Genomic DNA, 19,095 nt, shown 5'->3' on the forward strand with positions numbered 1-19,095 from the left:
AGTGACAATCCCCTTCAGCAGTTATAAAAACTGAAAATCATTTTGATAGAGAAACATCCACATGAGAGGTTTGAACTACATTCCTATCTTTCCAGACAGACATCCATCTGTCTGACTGATTTGCTTGGTGTTTTTTTTTCTAAATCTACCAGCCGTCCTTTTATATGTGACTTTAAAAGCAAGATTTTTTACGACACCTTATGTTACCTTTCAAGAAGGACAGGCAATGATATTAAAATGGAAAAATATGTCATCAAATATATAAAAAATAAATAAAATCAAGCATTTAGCTCATTAAGTCAATAAAAATATTGCTCATCAACAAATTCTGAGAAGAAAATAGCCTTCTCCGGACCTGAGAATGTGTAGGACTCTCTGGAATGAAGGGGCAATTCCTTTTCTTAAAAAAAACCTGATTACACTTTCAAAACAAAAAAAAGACGTTTGCAGTGTATCTATAGAAACATTTTAAAACATAAAAAGATTTTTTTTGTAAACCAACCTTTAAAAGATCTTTATTAAAATATTCGTTTGAAAGAAAATTAAGAGCAATTTGTTTTTTTGTTTGCTTTTGAATGTTAATAAAACAAAATAGAAAAACATGTTAAATTAATAAACTATGATAACTATATCCACTGAAAAAAAAGACTGCATTAAATATCTGACTGCCTGCAATCCCAGGAGCAACTGGAAGATCCATGCTGCTCTAAAAACATTTTTGGGCCTGTTTCTACAATATGAGGAAAAGTGGGCGTATGTTTTAATAATTTGTTTCCATCTCAAGATGAATTGGTGATATTATTTAATTTCCTGCCGTGAGTCTATATATAGAATTTAATTGAATCTTTATCATCATCTCTCTAGCTCTTTCGAACAAAACTATGAATCTGTGTCCATCGAAAAGACGGAAAGTTCCTTCAGCTCTGACTGTTGCAGGGAACGATACAACGAACATTACCCAGGTCCATGTAAAACACAAATGCTTCAGTGAAAACCACCTAAAGTTAATCCAATATTACCTACGTACAAGCCCTATGAATAAAACATATAAAGGCGCATAGTATAAAAGGGGAATTCAGCTGCATATCCAAAATATAATGTGCGGTTCTCTCATAAGAAAAAAACCCTCAACTGCATCACGGTGTAGATTCATTAAAATAGGAAAAAGACAAGAGAATGGATTTCTCAGTTCTTTTCCTGTGAACTACATCTGAAGAACAAGAAGAAAATCAAGGCTAAATAGTAAAGTTCATAAAAAGATGATTGGAAGAATAGGAGCGATGGATATTGGGGGAAATGATAAATAATGCTGTGGATGACAAAAAGATGAGATGGTGGTCACAGTCAGGAAGAACGTGTGAGGGTATAGGAGGGTATAAACCTATGGTTCAGGTGGCCAGATCAATCGCTGATGAAATGTTACACTGATAAATGTGATACATTTCAGAAGCAACAAGACAAGAAAGTACTCAAACTGAAGGGAGGCTTGATTATTGGATTTTGCTTTTAACCAATGAGGAGGTTTAGTGGTGTTCTTGATGGAGGTGTTTAACAGCTTAAGGGGTATGGACAGGGTGAACAGAAAGCAGCTTTTCTTCTTACTCAAAGGCTTAATAATATGGAGACACACTTATAAAGTGAAAGTGGTCTCATCATTAATGTGTAAACTGTAGAAAAACTTTCCTTTTTCTAAACGCATTTGGTTTAAAATATTTCAAGATTTATATTGCTTCCAGAAAAATACAATGTTTTTCCATTCAACTCGCCAACGTTCACAAACACAGGTATATTTTCCCAACTATGATCCAACTATCAATATTTACCCGTTCCCTTGACATGCCCAGACCTCTTTAAAGACTTAGATCCTCTTCATATTTTCCTTTTCTAACCATTTCAATGCTTGTATTCTCCCATGAAACATACAAAATATTTTTCATAAGATGTAGATATTGGACACTTTCCAACAATGTTGATAATGTAATATTCTTACTCAATGCCTAAACTATAAAGTTGCAACAATGCTAAAGTGCTTCGTTGTCCCGCCACCCGCTTCTCAGACTGCAGTTTCACATAGCCATTAAATCTAAAAAGACTTGCCAAATCTTTACTTGCGATCTAAATGGTCATTTGTCACTTTATTATCAGATGGGCATATAAATTATGGATTGTCTACCTGACTGCAAATGTGTGACTTGGTTTATTAAGAACAGGGATATGCCACCTGGTTGCCAGGCCTGCTGTGGTAATCGACAAGGCCTGACTGCGGTATTTTCTTCACATTAATGTCATGTTCCCCGCACACAGAGCAACCTGCATCTCCCTCAACCAAACTCCTCAATTCCTGTTACCCCAGACATCAATGATGAACAAAAGAACTGTTGATTGAGCAACACCAGAACATTGACATTAGGACTGGCGGTAGGAAATTCAAGTTTGCACTTTTCCAGATTAAACACCAACTTCCAGATACATCAATCTGCCCCATTTTCCAAGCCTATCAATATTCATCTGTCAACTCTTTATCTCCTCAGTACAGCTTGTTTTACCACCTAGTTTTATACCATCTGTGAATATAGTTACTACATTCGGTCTCTCCTTCCAGGTCATTTGGGCAGATTGCAAACAATTGAGGTCCGAACACTGAACACTGCAGCACCTCACTGGTTTCCCTTCGCCAGAGAAAGACCATGGACCCCAATGCTTTGCTTTCTGTTTGTCAAACAATTCTCTATCCAATTCAATACTCTACAATTAACCCCTGGGATCTAATCTACTATATCAGTCCTTTATTGCACCATCTTGTCAAAAGTTTAGATGTACAGCAATTACTGCATCCCAATTATCCACATTGTTGGTTACATTCTTAAAGAACTCCAATAGGTTTGCCAAGCACAACATGTCAATCATGAAGCGTTGCTGACACTGGTGAATTGATGTTTGTTTTTTCAAGTATTCTGTTATTTCCTACTTTATAGTTGTTGAATAAACTTCCCCAAGGCAGAGGTCAAACTGATTTGTCTATCGTTTGTGAATTATTTGCCTATCTCCTGTTTTGAAGCTAGTGCCACATTATTAATTTTCCAATATTTCAGCACTGTTCTAGATTCAAGAGATGTTTTGAATATCGTAACTAACGCATCAAGTACCTCTGCTGTTACCTCCTTTAATATGATAGAGTGCAGTCTGAGGGCCTGACCTGACTTTAATCCCATCAATGTATCTAATATCTTCTTCATCATCGTAGTATTTCCGTCAAGATCCTTTGCAATTACCGTACATTTCGAGAAGAAATTATCTTCCGCTGTGAAAATAGGAAATGCTGTTTTTGCCTCTGCCACTTCTGAGTTTCCCATTATTACCATGCCGTTTTCATCCACTAAACGACCGATATTTCGGTAAAGCATTCTTTTCCTTTTTGTCTACTTGGTGAAGTGTGCTTTATCAATAATTATGATTTCTGCTCGTTTTACTTCGTAGCCATTTTGATTTTGTTCTTAGTCACCATTTGCTGACAACGTAAGCGTTTTTCTTTAACTCGTTCACAGGATGATGGTGTCATTGGGTTGCACAGCACTCATTGTCCGTCGCTAATTGCCCAGAGGGCAGTTAAGCGTCAACCAAATTTTTATGGGTTTCAAGTCACATGTAGGTCAGACCAGGTGAGGATGGTGGTTTCTGTCCCGAAAGGAGAGTCGTGAAACAGATGGGTGTATCCAACAGTGAGCAGTGGTTTCATTATCATTAATATTCTCTTCATTCCAGTTTTATGTTGAATTTATCTTCCACCATCTCCCATGGTGGCATTTGAAGCCGTGTCCCCAGAACATTATCTGGATTATTGGTTGTCGATAATACGACCAGGCTATCACCTTCATGTTTTTATTGATTTCCTTGTTAAGACATGGATCACTTTTCAACTTTTTACAATTCATCTTCCACTCAGGATTACACTTTCATTGAGGGGTTTTAATTACATCCCGAAGTAGTTGTCACTGTTCTTCAACTGTCCTGCCCTTGAATATTTTGCAAATTCCACTCGGGCCAAACCCTTCCTCAGGCCAGTAAAATTATCATCGTCCAACACTAAACGTCTCATATGTGACTCTGTTTTTCCTGTTTCAATCTGAATGTGAAACTCCAGCAGGCTGTGGTCACTCTTTCTAAAATAATCCAGGACTACAATATGATTTATCACGCCTTCCTCATTATATAATACCAAAGCCAGTTCTCTGTTTGATTAGATCTCATGATACTCGAAGAAATAATCCTTCATATATTTCGTGAATCGTTCTATGAGGCTCCCCTTGCCAAATTGATTAATCCAGTAAATGTGAATGTTCAAATTACTCATAATCACTCTTGTGCCCTTGACCCAAGTCATCAATATTCTCTGCTTCATGTTATTCACTGCATTGAAAGTAGTTTTCCGGGGTGGGAGCTTGTGGGCTGGAAATGTTCCTACCAATGGTTTTCTTTCCATGTGTACTTTTTCGAACCAGATTGCTGAATAATTTTCGTCCCACTTGGTAATATAATTTCTTAATACAGCCTTTACATTATCCTTAACCAATCCAGAAACTCCATCTGCTGTTACTTTTTGTCTGAATAAAGTCCCCTTGACATTTAACGCCCCAGTCCTGACTTTCCTGTAACCACGTTTCAGTAATCCCCACAAGGCCATACTTATTTATCTCTGTTTGAGCTGTCAGCTCATTCATTTTACTCCAAATACTGCACACATTTAGTTGAAAAGTTTTCCACATATTCAAATCAACTATGTTTCTCTTCCTTGTCTCACTTCCAGGTGGCACAGGGAGCAATCGCAAGATTACAATCCTGGAGATCGTACTTTTAAACTCAGTCCGAGCTCCCTGAGCTTTCTTTGCAGGACCTTTCACTCTACGTCCCTCTGTCATTGGTACCAATGTGTACCACGACCACTGGCTGTTAACCCTCCCCCTTCAGGGTGCCCTGAACGTGCTCTGAGACATCTTGATCCTGGCACTAACCACCATTGATTTGTTTTTCGCTTTTAATATTTTGTGCACAGGCTGTCCATCTTTATTTATTGATCTCCACAATAGTGAGCCTATTATTTACACCAGCTTTCGATTCACATTTTTTAAATTGTTACGGGTCCTTCCTTCAGCATGATCATAAAACTGTCTCTGCCTGTTTTTTTCGACTAAGCTCTAGTTTCTGCTCAGTTTCTGACCTGCTGCTTTGGTTCCCAGCCTCCTATATTATTAGCTTAAATCTACTCTAGTTACACGGTCACACCTCCCTTGCAGAATGCGGGAACCCTTCCAGTAAATTGAACCTTGTACTTTTCGTACAGTTCCCACCTGCCCCGAAAGCTATCCGAATCATCCAAAAATCAGAAAGCCTCCTCCCGGGACAGGTCTTTAGCCGCATATTCAACTCGACTACCTTCCTCTTCCTTGTCTCACTTCCAGGTGACACAGGGAGCAATCCCAAGATTATGATCTTGGAGATCTTGCTTTTAAACTCACTCCGAGTTTCCTGAGCTTTTTATTACAGGACCTTTCACTCTTCTTATCTCTGTCATTGGTACCAATGTGTACCACGACCACTGGTTGTTCACCCTCCCCCTTCAGTGTGCCCTGAACATGCTCTGAGACATTCCTGATATTGGCACTAACCACCCTTTGTATGAATAATTCATAGAATCACAGAATCCCTACGGTGGGGAGCATGCCGTGTCATACAGCATGTCTCCGTTGACCCTCCAAAGAGTAACATAACCAGACCCATCCCCTACTCTGTTTACTCTGCATTTACCCCTGACTAATGCATCTCACTGGCACATTGCTGAGTACTATTGGCGAAGAGTAAACACACCAGACCTATTCCGCTACCCTGTGTTGAGTCTGCTTTCTCACAACAGATACTGCCAGAACTACTGGGCATTTCCAGCAACTTCTGCTTTTGTCACTGATGACGATTGCATATTGATAAAAAACATATGCAGCTCAGTCTTGAAAAATGCTGAATTTAAACTTGCAGGAGAAAACTAAATATTTGGTTATTCAATAATCCCAGTAAATGTTCATTAAATTACTTCTGTTCTGTACAGGAACGTCATGTGCTCACTTTCCAATCCTGAATAAAACAGATTTTTGCACCTTTTTTAATGTCAGAAAGCTAGGAAACGTTGCACGTTTACTTCTTCATATGGGAATGTGATTGCATCTCATTCTTTCATGTCAGTTTAATTACAGCGGATTAATCACAAAACACACACGCACACACACGCGCAGACATACATAGACAAGCAAACCGACACACGCACAATGCATTATTTTGTTGAAGAATACCAGGAACATTGTTAGTAATTGAAATCATAACTGCAAAGAAGGATTTAGATAAAGGAAGGATGATAGCAAACGTGTCTTTTTATGGAACAGAATATGCTATTATGTGAACTTACTAAGATCATCAAATTTACAGAAACAAAAGATATTGTTATAAGGCGTAAAGGTGTACACTATTCTGAAAGAAGTTAAAACATAAAATTTGACTGCGAAATCAACAGTGATTCTGAGTTGCCATGGAACAAAAACAAATTCAAATTGGGTCAGTCAGTTTAAATTATGCCCAAATACACTGAAATCCAGTCGAGTTTGACGTATGTATTTTATGACTTCAAAATCAATGAAACGATCCAATGTTTTGAGGTATAAAACCGCTGATTTGAAACATTTAGGGGGAGAACTGCACATGACAGCCCAAAGATAGATTGCCATCTGAAGAGCTTTCTAAAAGGTACCTGTCTATAAGAGTTTTCTACAGCAAAACACCTTAGCTGACCTAGAGAAAAAAAACCCACAGAGAAAAATCTGCAAAGGAGAATTCAAAAAAGCTGATTGGATTTGTAATGCGTTTATATTTGTTGTAAATCTTAATCGTGCTGTTTTGTTTTATCGGATCAGTATTGTAGTGTGGGAGGTAAAAGATAGGTTTAACGAAAGTAGTTCTGAATAGTTGTTCATTTAAATATTCTCTGCTGGACATAACAAACAAAATTGTTAGTTTTACTTTCAATAGTGAACTCTGTAAATAGATCTTTGCCTCTCGAAATTTAACAGTTTCCAGCATGAGATGAACTTTTTCTGTGTGTCTGGTTTAAATTAGGAAAGAGGTTTACCCTGTGTTAAACGGTGTGCGGATTTTCCTTTGCGATTTGAATAGGCTTAGACAGATCCAGTCTGAGATTTGGACAGAGTTAACTCACAGTAGATTTAATTATTTGCACATTATTATCCAAGAGCTTTAAATAAAACGTCGGTGAGACCGTTTGTTAAATTTCAGTTACTTCTAGTTGGTTAAATTTAAAGTGAGAGAAATGGATATTAAAAAATGTTAAAGATTTTCTGCGGTGTGCAGATGATTCTCACATTTGCCGAGGGCGTTTAAAGAGAAAGATAAAGGCCAAACGTTTAGAATTAGCAAAGGATTTAGATTTGGGTCTAACCAAGAACAAGGGTAAAGCAGAAATTGACAGGAAATTAGTCAAACACTAAGGTGCGTCAGAGAAACAGACAAGTGCAGGAGATTTAGAAAAAAAAAACTTAAATTACAATTGAAGAAAATGCAGTTTAAAGATAAGCAAAGGGAGAGAGTAAGAGAGAGAAAAAAGAGGAGAAGGTTCTTAGCTGATCAAAGAGAGAAGAGAGATGGAGAAAAAGAGAAAGAAATTTCTTAGCTGATCAAAATAGAGAGAGCGTTTGAACTTGAGATATTCCGATTTCGTCAGCAAAGTCAAGTTAACAGGATGGATATTAAAAGGGGTGTCAGTGATATATACAACTGTGTCAAAAGCTCTGCCACGTGTTGATGAGAAAGGTGTTGAAGTCTTCTTTATTTCATTTGAAAATTTGGCTAGGCAGTTGGAGTTTTCCAAGGATCTATGGGTAATGCTAGTTAGGACTAAGCTGGTAGGCAGGGCTAGTGAGGTATTTGCTGCGTTGTCAGATGAGGGTTCAGGAGATTATGAAGACGTCAAACAAGCCATTTAAAGTGCTTACGAATTGGTACTGGAAACATATAGATAGCAGTTCAGAAAATTAAGGAAGGATCCAGGTCAGCCTTATGCTGAGTTCAAAAGAATTTAACATAGGCATTTTGATTGATGGGTGCGGTCTTTAAAGATAGCTAAGACCTATGACGCTCTAAGGGAGATTATTTTGCTGGAGGAGTTTAAAAACTCACTTCCAGAAATGATAAGAATTCACTTCGAAGAACAGAAAGTTCAGGAATTGAGAAGGGCAGGGGAATTAACAGATGAATACATGTTGCTGCATAAGACAAGCTTCCAGACAGAATTTCGTCCTATGCAGGAGAGAATTTGGCAGAAGGGGAGATGCTACACTAAAAAAGAAAGAGTAGAGAATAAGAGTTTACCACGGGTTAAAGAAGATGCTCAAGAGAGTGGAAAGGAGGTGGAAGGCCTCAGGTGTTTTCACTGAAATGGAGTGGAACACAGAAAATTACACTGTCGGTGGTTTCAGAAATACACTAGGAAAATTATGCTTTCACTGCAATAAGGAGGGATACGTATGGTCACAGTGTTAGTCGTTAAGAAAGGCACTGTGGGAAAATATGTGGTAAAAGAAGGTAAGCCAGTGGCATTAGTAAAAGTTGTAAAGGAAACCCCAACACGAGAAGATGAGCTGCAGAAAAGTGCACAGACGAGGCAGGGGCTGGGTATGGAGTTAGTGCCTGATCTCTACAAAGAATTAACCTCTGTGAGTAAGGTTTACTCAGAAATAACAGGGGTAGTAGGGCAAGAAGGTATAATTTCGAGGGATACAGGGTCTAACCAGTCCCTAACAGTAAGAGATAGCAAATTTGCAATTTTTTTGATATGTTACAGGAGACTGGTGATTTGTGGAATAGTTGGACAGAAATGAAGCATTCCCCTATGGAAGGTCAGGTTGGAGTGCCTAGCCAAAACTGTGGGAATGATTGACAGAGAGTCAGTTTCAGGAATGCAGTTTGTTCTTGAGAATGATTTAGCAGGGTCCAAATTGGGAGTGACCTTCCTTGTTGTGGAGATGTGCAAGGAAGCCTAAGAAACTGAGGAGTTAACTCAGAAATATCCTGGTATTTTCCCAGGCTGTACAGTAACCAGATCCCACAATCATAAGTCAGAGCACAAAGCACAGCTGAAGACAAAGATGAAGGAGTTGACGTTCAGTTACCAGGCACCCTGTTTGCCGTAATGATGCAGGTAAAACCTGAACAGGCTGTGGGTCAGGGTTTTGTCCTAAAAGACTAAGGGACTTAGAACAGACAGATAAGATGATAAATGATTTATACATGGATGCGTATTCTGAAAAAGAGGCAGAGGATATTCATGAGGATTATTATCTGAAAGACAGGATTTTAAGACTGACATGGAGACCACGTCACGTTAGTGCAGAGGAGAAGTGTGCGGAAATGCAACAGATTGTGTTGCAGATAGCATACAGACAGGAAGAGTTATGGGTAGCACATGAACTACCTGAAGGAGCTCATCTAGGAGTACGAAAGGCTCAGGCTAAGGGAAAAAATATTTTTATTGACCTGAAATGCACAAGTACGTGGTTAACTTTTGACATATGTGTCATTCATGCCAAATGTTAGGTAGGCCACAGGCAGTAATGAAACTAACACCTCGGTTGCCAATTCCCGCCTTCGAAGACCCCTTCTTGTTGGTTATAAATGAGTGTGTACGTCCCCTCCTGAAAATTAGAGGAGAGATAGAATTGGAGAAGCAGTGTCAGTTACTGCCCCGCACAGTAAGGAACCAAATCCAAATCTTGTGGATTATGATGTGCTCAAAATATGCTAAAACTGCTTATGAACCTGTCCTTGAGCAGTGGGACAGGTTCATAAGCTGTCTGTATCAGGAGCATAGAACCAATTGGAAAGGTTTGTTATTGCAGTATGAGGACATATGTAAGAATCATATGTGGAGAACAAATGCTATTGTACATGAAGTAGACGTAGAGAATACCGTTCCAATAAAACAGCATCCATATTGGCTTAATTCTCTCAAAGCCAGATAGGTCCAGAAGGAGGTGGAGGCCATGTTCAATGAGGACATCATCAAACCAAGCCAGAGCGAGTCCAGCTCGCCAATCATCCGTAAACTGACAGGAATCAACATTTGTTTTTCTTGGAAGGTCAACACTGTTACAAATTCAGAAATATCCAACATCAACATTGGAGGACTGCATCGAGAAAGTTGGACAAATCAGTTCCATCACCAAGTTGGATTCAATGCGTGCTTACTGGCAGGTACCTTTATCAGACATGGGAAAAGAAATTTCTGATTAGTAACACCAAATCAGCTGTATCAATTAAAACTAATGCCCTTTGAAATTAAGAACGCACCCAAAATACTCCCAACACTCAAGATCAGATGTGTGGCTGGGTTAACAACCTGTTCAGTCCATTTGGAAGATGGATGATCTTTAGTAAGTCCTGGAAAGATCACTTGGTACAGTTGGCAGAGCTCTTTGAACGAATACAAGCAGCAAAACTGGTGGTAAAATTAAAGCAAACTGTATTTGTGAAAGCAGACGTGATGTTCTTGGGACATGTTCTTGACTCGATGGAATGCAAAGATAATAGCGACGGAGGAATTTCCACGACCAACCTCAAAGAAAATAAGTGCTTCATTTCTTCGGTCTCAGCGTATTCATTCAGAGGTTTGTTCCAAACGTCAGCAGTGTCGTGGCACCGTTAACTGATTTGCTGTAAAAGAGCACAAAGGTTTGGTGTGCAGAACAATGCCAGGAAGCCCTCGTCCATTAAAAAAAAATATTGACCACCAACCCAGTTTTAGATGCACCAAACTTTATGAAAACTTTCAAAGCAGCAATCGATGCGAATGACATAGGAGATGGAGCTATATTGCAACAGGACGATGAGATGGAATTGTACTTTTCAAAGAAACTCAACAGCCACGAGAGGAAACGTTCCATGATTGAGACAGAACTGTTGAGTTTGGTATTAGCCTTATGGCATTTTAATGTGTATATCACGAATAATGTGTTGGAGGCAATTGTGTACACGGATCCCAATCTGCTTACATCATTAGAACGCTTTAAAGTATATTTCTTTGGAGACTATGTTACAGACTTTTAATATTAAAATTGTACATGCAGCGTGTCATAAAAATGTAATTGCAGATGCGTCATCACGGATTTAACTGATAATGTTTAGATGAAATTTGTATTTATATTTGTATTGGTATATACGGGAAAAAGTTTAGGTGAACTTAGATTTAATTTATCATTATGCTGTCGTCATCTGTTTAAAGAATGCAAAAAGAAATAAGACCATGTGTTCATTATGATGGTTCTTTTTTGAGAGGGAAGGTGTTATGAAGGTGTAAAGGGTATTGTTTCTTTAAGAGAGTTGAAGGATTTACAAGCACAGCGAGTTCTGGAAAATTTATGATGTAACATTTGGTCCAGAAACTGGCAGTACCTGGATAACTACGAGATCAAAATAAAATGAAATTCTATCTATCAGTTTACATGGTGCCCCAAGATTCTAAACTCCAATCGAGTTTGAATTTTGAATTTTGACAATGTTAAAAACAAATGAAATGACCCGATGCTTTGGCTTATAAAACCAAAACGAATGAACAGTTGGGTGAGATCTACAAAGCCACCAACATCTGTAGACTGCCTTCCCGGAGCTCAGCTCTCCTACATCTAACTTTACTTGTCAATACTCTGGGAAACAGAAACCCGAAGGAAAAGAAAAGATGACAGCGGTCTGGTTCTGAAATTTGAATGTTTTAGTAAATCTTAATTGAGTTTTTTTTTAATCGGACCAGTGTTGTAGAAGGGAAAATTAAAAGATAGGTCAGAGAAAGGAGTTGCAAATCGTTGTTAGTAAATTAGGCTCTGTGAGACATTTTATTTAAAAAAGGAGTTGTTAATTTTTCCTTTAAATTGTGACCTTTAGGATTGTTCTTGGCATCGCGAATGTTAACAGATTACAGCACGGGTAACTCATTTTCTGTGTTGCAGGTTTAAATTAGCGGGGGAGGGAGGGGGGGATTTACCCCATGTTGTAACTCATTAAGTCTGAATTCTTTGCACAGATGCTGCCAGCCTGTTGAGGTTTGTTTCTGGTTTACGAAATCTGCAATTCTCTTGACTTTCTTCTTTGAATCATTGACAGCCACGGTTGAGGCTGTCAATGTCATTATTTGTAACAAGGCTGAAAGGAAAAGCCAGGGAACTGCAAACCAGTGTGTTTGATGTCAAACGTTGGTAAGTCTTCGTAGGAGATTCTGAGAGGCAGGATTTACATACATTTGGACAGACAAGGACTGATTAGGGACATGCAGCACGACCTTGTGTCTGGAAATCCACGTCTCACAAACGAGATTGCAGTTTTGAAGAGTTGACAAAGAAAATAGATGAAGGTAAAGCAGCATCCGTTGTCTAAGTGGAAATAGTGAGGACCAACAGGTTCCACGTGGTAAATTGTTTAATAAGGGTACATCACAGGGGATCAGGGAGAGCTATCCAATTAGATACAAAATTGGTTTGACAATAGGAGATAGATGGTGATGGGAGAGATCTATTGTTCCTGTTGGAGGTCTGTGACCAGTGGTTGCCACAAGGACCAAGCTGCTGCTGTTCATTGTGTTTGTAAATGATTCGGATCATAATATAGGAACCATGGATTGTAAGTTCGGAGATGAAATCCCAAAATTGGTGTTAATAGTGGACAGTGAAGAAGGTTATCTTGGAGAACAATAAGGTCTTGACCAATTTGGAAAGTGGGCTGATGATTGGCAGATAGAGCTTCATGCAGATCAATGTGAGGTGTTGCATTTTGTTAGACAAGCCAGGACAGGATTCATACAGTCAACGGTAGGGCATTGGGGAATGCTGTCAAACAGAGAGATCCAGGGTGCAGGTACATAGTTCCTTGCAAGTGGAGTCATAGTAGACATGGTGGTGAAGAAGGCGTTAGGCACGCTTACCTTCATCAGTCAAAGCATTGATTATCGGAATTGGGATATCATGTTGTGGCTGTACAAGGGAATGGTAAGGCCACGTTTGGGTACTGAGTACAATTCTTGTCGCCGTGCTCAAGGAAGGATGTTATAAACTGGAAAGGGAACAAAATATTTTTAATGGTGTGAGGGAGTTTGGAGGTTTTGCGGTATAAGGATAGGCTGTGATTTTGTTCCTTTAGCGTAGGAGGCTGAGGGGTGACCTTATTGAGCTTGATAAAATCATGAGGGGCATGGATAGGATGAATAGCCAAATTTTTTTCCCCAAGGTGGAGGTGCCCAAATCCTGAGAGGATCAGTTTAATTAAGAGGGAAGGGATTTAAATGAAATCTAACGGCAGCTGTTTCTCACAGCGAGTGGTGCGTACATGTAGCGAGCTGTCAAAAGAAGTGGTTTTAGTGAGTGCAATTACAACAATTGAAAGGCAATTTGATGTATATATGAATTGGAAGGTTTTTGAGTGGTAAGTGCCAAACACAGAAAAATAGAACTCGTTCAGTTTAGGAAACTTGGTGAACATGGATGTGTTGGGTCAAAGGCTTTGTTTTCATATTGTATGAGGTTAAGAGTCTATTAATTCTTCATTGCCCTCAATTCATTTCCAAGTCAAACATCCTCTGCAAATACTTTCAGTGATATAAATCTCTGAACTTTATTAAATACAGAATTTCTGACATTGAAGTGGTGCTGTAGACCACAGCAGCAATATCAGCAGAAGCAGCATTATATTAAAGCACAATGTCTAACTTTTTGAATGGGATAATCCCTCAGTCTAACACGAACACCAAGCTGACAACGCTGCCATCTCCCTGGCAATGTGGAAAATTACTCAGCTATCTCCAGTTACCAAAGAGAGGAATTGTTGCAATCTGACCAATTACCACACCATCAGTGCCATCACAAAAGGCAAATTAGTGGGGTTTTTTTCTGATAGAGCTGTCAAGCAGCACAGAAATAACCTGCTCGGTGTGGTTTCTGATAGGTCTCCATGTGGATATGGTGCTGTTGTGGAAATGGCACTGCATTGCTAATCCAGACCAGGCTAATACTTGGGCAGCTGGTGAAAGTTGAAAACATATTTTAAAATATCGAGCTGTAAAATCTGGTGCCAGTAATACTCACATTGAAGTCAATGTTGATTGTAAACACAAATTTTCATTCCTCAATGTACTTTAAGGAAGTGAATCTCCCGTGTTTTCCTGATCTGTCCTAAAAGTGACTCCAGACACACACAGATGTGTTAAACTCTTCAATGAAACGGTCAAGCAAGGCATCAAATATATCACATTGCTCCGAGGTTTGGAAGGATAAAACCGACAGAAAATTCGATATTGGAAAAGGGAACGGGAAACACGGTTCTGTTGACATTGCAGAGATATCCTTTCTAACATCTGAGAGCATGTGACCGCTGTATTCCAGCTGTCTCCTGATCCCTTTAGTGTCCGGAAATCCTTTTTTATATTTAGTCTTTGGCCTCCACAGGACATTGTCCCTTACATGGGAAAGAACTCTGCAGGTTCACCAGTCTCAGAGTATAGACATTTATTCTCATCTTAATGCAGAGTGAACTGTCCATACATAATACTGTGGTCCATTGTTTTAGACGTCCCAGCGAGGGGAATTATCCAATGCTTCCAATCTGTCTCACTCTGTCAGAATTTTAAATATGTCACTGAGATCTTCACTCATGTTCCTCAAGCCCATGGAATACATGTCCAATCACTCCAAACTCTGCTCCCACAACAAGCCTATCATCCCAGAGATCAGTCTGGTCATCCTGCACTGTACTTCCTCAATGTCAGGTTTCTCTTTTATTAAGTGAAGAAACCAAAAATGCACACAATACAGCACGATGTTCGAGATGGGATGTCACCAAGGAGCTGTACAACTGCAGTAAGATACCCTTAATCCTGTCCTCAAAATTCCCTGACATAAACGTCAATACATCATTTATCTTCCTAACTGCTTACTGCTCCTACAATACTGCTTTCAGTGACTGGTGTACAAGGAGATCCAAATCCTTTTCCATGTTACAGCTCCCCACTTGGTGGGTCTGCGTACAGTGGGCAGCGTACCAATGCCACTCCCAGTATAGGCTTCTAGGTTCAGAACTCACTGCCCTGCATGGACACTGGGGGTCTGCAGAGAAGGAACAAAGAAGTAATATAAATCCCTTTAGAGGTCAACATGTTTCAACTAATCTCTTTTCAAATAATAGGTTGCTGTTCTACTGTTCCCACAAAAGTACATACCATCACACCCATCCCATTGGTCTCCATGTGCCACGTATTTGCCCATTCACTCCACTTGTCTCAACCACCTTGGAGCATTTTTACGTCCTCCTCACCCACTCACAATCCAACCTCGTTTAGTGCTGTCAGCAGTTTGCGAAATATTGCATTTGAGTCCCTTAACTAAACGTTTGACATGCATTGGGAATCGCTGAGACCCAAGCATCAATCCCTGCGGCACACAATTATCCTTGTACTTCAAAACAGAATTTTTTATTCCTGTTAATTGTTTCCTGTCAGCTGTCCTTTTCTAAAACCATGTTCATATTTAACCCCAATCCTATAACAATTTACTTTGCACACTAGGCCAGAGTCTTTACCAAGATCTTTCTGAAAATGCAAATGCATTGCATCCATTGATTCTCCGTATGTATCAACCAGTCAGTTTCTTAAACATGATTTACATTTCATGTTGTCCCATTGCATAAGAACAAAGGTCATCCATAAGTTGATGGCTGATCATTTCATAGCCTCAGATCCACTTACCCGCCCCTAAACCTTGTTCCTTTACTAAAAAAAATCTATCTGACATTTAAAAACAATCAATGATAAAGCCTCAACTATTTCACTGGGCAGGGAATTTCATAGATTCACGACCTTCTTGGTCAAGAAGTTCCTTCTCAATACAGTCCCAAATCTGCTCCAACTAATTTTGAGATTTTGTCCTCTAATCCTATTTTCATCCTGCTACTGGAAATGTCATCTTTATTTTTATCTTACCTATTCCCTTCATAATTATACCTGTTTCTACCAGATTCTCCCTCATTCTTTCAAATTCCAATCAACATATTAATCTAGTCTACTTAGTCTCTCCTCATAAGCCAACCGCCTCAACTCCAGAACCAACCTAGCGAACCTCCTCTGCATCCACTGTAGTGCCAAGACATTCTTTCTTAAGTAGGGAGACCAAAACTGCACACAGTATTGCAGGTGTGACCTCTCCAGCACCATATACAGCAGCAACACAATCTCCCTGTGTTTCAACGCAGTCCTTTTCACAATGAAGAAAACAATTCCAATTACCTTATTAATCACCTGCTGCACCTGCAAACCAACTTCTGTGATTCATGCACAAGGACACCCAGCTCCCTCTGCACAGGTGCATGCTGCATTTTTGCCAAGCAAATAATAGTGTTTTTAACTGTTATTACTACCAAAATGGATGAAATCACGTTAATTATATTGTACTCTTTCTCCCCACTCACTTATATTTTTTCGTTTTGAAAAGTTTATCTGTCCTCTGCACATTTGCTCTGCCACTCATTTCCATATCATATACAATCTTTGAAATATTACACATGGTCACCTACTCCAAATCTTCCATCTAAGCTGGGATCAGTGCGGTTCCAGCACTGATCCCAGAGGCACACCACTAGTCACTGATCAGCAAGTAGAAAAAAAAATTATTACCACTATTCGGTCCCTGTCAGTTAACTACCCTCGACCTATGTGAATACATTACCCGTAACGCCACACATCTTTACATTATTCATAAACTTTTTTGGTTGCTCTGTATCGAATGCCTTTTGTAAATCTCGGTACCCCACATCTACTGAGTCCACATGGTCATAATGATCTTAGCTCTCCAGTACGTTAGTTAATCACAACCTGCCTGTATTGAACTGATATCATGTCTATCCAACGGAACAGATTCTATCTAGAGGCATTGCTATTTTTTCTTTGATTACAACAGTGGTGTCTGATTTCCTGTTTTGTGCTCTGCTGGAACTGTACCAGTGTCCAGTGAATTTACAAAACAAATGCATTTGTTATTTCTTCCACCACCTCTGTTAGTACCCTGGGATATATTTCATCAAGGCCAGGAGGTTTATCTAACTTTAGATCCATGAACCTGCCTGACACTATCTCGCTCATGGCTGTTTCCAGGTCCCCACCTATCTTCCTCTCTTTCGCAATTCTGGCATCATATTAGCTTCCTTCAATTCCTCTGCCATTTCCTCACTCAATCTCCCTTCTCACCCTCTAAAAGACCAATACCTTAACCATTCTTTTCATTTGATATATTTTTAGGATCCTTTGAAACCTGACTTTATATTCTGAGGTAGTTTGCTCTTATAATTTGTCTATCTTATCTTTCTTGACACGTTTCTTTGTTGCTTTCTTTTAGCCTTTTATAGATTTCCCAATCTTCTACTTCCCACTGTCTTTGCCATTATATATGAAATTTATTTTATTTTAATAGCCTCCCTTATTTCATGAGACATCCATGGCAAATAACCCTTTTCCTACAGTCCTTCCATTTCACTGTTATACGCTATTGCTGACCATTTGCAAAAAACACTGTTTTGAAGGCCAGTCACTGTCCCTCAATGGTTCCACCTTAATGTCTTTGCTTCCAGACAACCATATCCAACTCCTCCCTCATCCTATTATTGTTTCATTTTTTTTCAGCTCAGGACGCTGGTACTGGACTTTTTCTTCTTATCTTCCATCTGTATTCTAAATTCAACCATACATAAGGCCTTCCAACTCACTGCCGACTATCCGGCCAATCTTTGCGTGAAAGATACACTGATTTAACATACACACCCCACCCTCTCCTCATTATGAATAACACAAATACTAAGGGTTACAGCACTGATTCCTGGGGTACAACAGGGGTCACTGGTCTCCAGTCATACAAACAGCCTTCTCCCACCACCCTCTTTCTCCTGTCTCTAAGACGATTTGAATGGCATTTACCTAGTTCCCTTGATACTATGATGTTGTACATTCGTTATCAGTTTTCCATTTGAGGCTTTGTCAAAAGTGTTGCTCAAAAAGAAAACAGATAAACGGCCTCCTCGAAAAATTTCAATAAAACTCGTTCATCATGACCATCCTCTCGTAACTTCATGCTGACGATCCCTGATCAAACATTACCTCTCTCAATGAAGATCAATTGTCTCCTTCCATGTTTTCCCCAATAGTTTCCCTGACACTGATCTGATACTAACTGATCTATAGTTCCCTGGTCTACCTGCACCAACCCTTCCTTAAAGGGTGCTCTCTATTACTCTGGCAACTCCCCTTTACCAGATTCTACGTAAACATTCGAGTCAGGGTATTTCCAACCTTGTCTGCCACTGCACCTTGTGATACAATTCTTCCAAACCAGGAGACTTGTCCAATTTTATACCAGTCAAAACCATCTTTTCCTGCTCGCATCTTATATCAATCTGCTCAAGGGCTTCCCAGTCCGTTTTTCTTGAAATATGTATCTGCCTCCTTCTTCTCCCAAGTAAAATGGATGTGAAGCTCTCATGTCACAATCTAGCAATCTTCTCCAGCTTCACACACAGATTGCTCCCACGGTGTATAATGGGCGCTAATTATTTCCTGGTTATTCTGCTCTGCTTGATGTCCTTGTGGAGTATCCTGGGATTTTCACTAATATAGCTCTCACTTGTCAATGCCCATGTTCGTCACTGCACTTTGTGTGAACTTTTTAAGTTTCATTTCGATCACCTTTCATTATCTGAAGCTCTCTGGAACACAGGCAGTGTTCTCTGATCAGACAATCTTGCCAACTGAGGCATTAATTTCGAGAATGTCCTTACAGACCTGACAGTGTTTGTATATGTAAAGTCATTGAGTAAAATGTGAGGTCTGCAGATGCTGGAGATCAGTGCTGAAAATGTGTTGCTGGTTAAAGCACAGCAGGTTAGGCAGCATCCAAGGAACAGGAAATTCGACGTTTTGGGCCAGAGCCCTTCATCAGGAAATCCAGTGGGGGCGGAAATTTCTGA

The sequence above is a fragment of the Hemiscyllium ocellatum genome, chromosome 33 (assembly GCF_020745735.1).
Source record: "Hemiscyllium ocellatum isolate sHemOce1 chromosome 33, sHemOce1.pat.X.cur, whole genome shotgun sequence".
In the NCBI taxonomy this organism is placed as follows: domain Eukaryota; kingdom Metazoa; phylum Chordata; class Chondrichthyes; order Orectolobiformes; family Hemiscylliidae; genus Hemiscyllium; species Hemiscyllium ocellatum.